Source organism: Echinops telfairi, unplaced genomic scaffold (assembly GCF_000313985.2).
Source record: "Echinops telfairi isolate 266 unplaced genomic scaffold, ASM31398v2 ScPeMD7_7427;HRSCAF=8465, whole genome shotgun sequence".
NCBI classification, from domain to species: domain Eukaryota; kingdom Metazoa; phylum Chordata; class Mammalia; order Afrosoricida; family Tenrecidae; genus Echinops; species Echinops telfairi.
The window spans coordinates 12,251,944-12,254,365 of NW_022111327.1; positions in this window are offsets into that span (position 1 = coordinate 12,251,944).

Here is a 2,422-nt window from a genome sequence, read left to right on the forward strand (position 1 = left end):
GCCAGATTCAGATTCATTGTCGATGTTAGATGGCTCTTGTGAAAAGCAAAAAATACTTGAAGTTTGATGGTGTTTTATTGCGTTCACAAGGTATTTGACTGTGCGGTTCATAAAAAACTATGGCTAGCAATGGGAAGAGTCTGAATTCCCAATTGAACTTAATTGTACTTCTATGGAACTTGCACACAGATCACTGAGCACTTATTTGAACAGAACACAGAGATAATGTGTGGTAGCAAATAATCTACAGGTGGACTCTATTAAGAAGAATGTGGCCATCAGAACTGAACAAATACTAATTTATTAACCTGCAATATGGTGACACAACATGCTTACTGAAAGGAAAAGAAATTGAAGCACTTTCTAATGAACATCGAAGACTACAGCCTTCACTATAGACTACACCTCAACATAAAGGAATCAAAAACCCTCACAATCGGACCAATCAACAATTTCCCAGTAAGCAAAAACAACTGAGGTCGCCAAGGATTTAATTTTATTTGGATCCACAATCAACAATCATGGAAGTAGCAGTCAAAATATCAAATAGTGAGTGCCTTGGGGCAACTCTGATTCTTGAAAGGCCAAGATATCACTTTGAGAACTAAGGTGAGTTTGATCGAAGCTACACTAATTTTAATCACCGCATATACATGCGATAGCCGGGCAATGACTCAGGAAGACTAGAGGATTATGGTGTTGGCAAATAATATTGAACGCACGGACTGCCAGAAGAACAAACACAACTTTCTTGGAGGAAGGACTGCCAGAATGCCCCTTGGAAGTAAGGATGGACAAGTTACCAGGAAGGACCAGTTCCTAGAGAAGGAGTATCATTCTTTTAACGTAAAAGGCCAGTGGAAGAGGAAGACCCTCAATGAGATCGATTCACCAGTACGATCAAACATAACAATTGTGAGGCTGGCCCAGGACCAGAGCCTAACACCACTACCACGTGATGACCACAAGCATAGGGATTGTGTCATGTTTTAAAATATAGAAAAAGGAAAGTTGATATATCAATAAGCAGATGGTTTTTAATGTTTAGCAATTTGCCTTGAGATGATATTTGAATATTTCCAAATTATTCTAATATACTATAATTTAACAAAGGAAATCCTGTTCTTGGGACTATTCTGGCCTCTAGACTAGGTTCCTGAGTAGTCCAATACTATTTCAAGCAGAGTATAAAGATTGTGGATTTACTAATGTGAAAAGCAAGCTTAGTAAGACTACCTAAAGAAAATTCAAACCTCTATGAGAAATCAGTTTTTAAACTTCTTTTGCTAATATTTCCCTTAAGTGTATCTTTAAGTCTGAGATTTTATGGTGATCAAGTATAAAACAGAGAGCAATTTTATCTTATGAACACTTAACCAAAAGATTCCACATTTAGGGTGTATTATAATTATGCATATACCATCAGTTATTTAAATAAAACACGCAGGCCTTATGCATTGGGCTGGTACCTGCAAGGTCAAACATTTGAAACCACCAGCTGCTCCCATAATGAATTACAGACTCCGAAACCCACACTGTTCCATAGGGTCGCTGTGAGTCAGCATGGACTAGATGGCAGTGAGTTTGGGTTGGTTTTGGAACTTGAGGACACTTCAGTCACCTACTTTGTATTGAGATATACATTAAAAATACTCACAATTTGACTTTGCAGGGGTGCCGAATGATTTAATTAGTGAATTATTTAACGTGGCTTGTCTAGTCAGTTGGCAACTCACACCAAACTATCTTTCCCTGCAAAGGCCTGATAAAAATGTGGGGAAGATACTGAGAGGACTCATCCATGAGTAACTGTGAACAGGAGTCCCTGCAATACCATCCTGCTTTGTCTAAAATGAGCCCTGTGAGAAGCTGCGAGTGTGACCTCATCACCAGTAAGAATGAGGAGTGTCCTCTGGCCCCAGTCTCTGGCTTACCCCTGGCCTGACCTTTGGCTTTTGGATTGAACAGCACCCACCAGCTCATGAGACATTCCCTTGAACTTTCATGAATTCCGTGGGATACTGAATCTATATTCAGAACTCAGAGATGGGAGGGAACATGTGAGGGAATGATGGAGTGGGGAGAAATGGAGTCGACTTGCACCTTCCAACAGTGGGACTTTTACAATCTCCAACATCTTCAGACTAGTTTGGTATTAATTCCTAAAAAAGAAATGATTATCACAGACCTATCCTACCCTTTATTTTAAATAAGGTTTAATCTGCATTTACCTTATGTAAAGGGTTTGTCTTATAAAGAAGTGATACCCATGGGTAGGGAAGAGGGAACCGATTACATGGAACTGTGTGTGACCTCCTCCCTGGGGTACATACAACCGAAAAGTGGATGAAGGGAGATGTCGGACAGGGCAAGATATGACAAAATACCCATTTATAAACTATCAAGGGCTCATGCGGGAGGG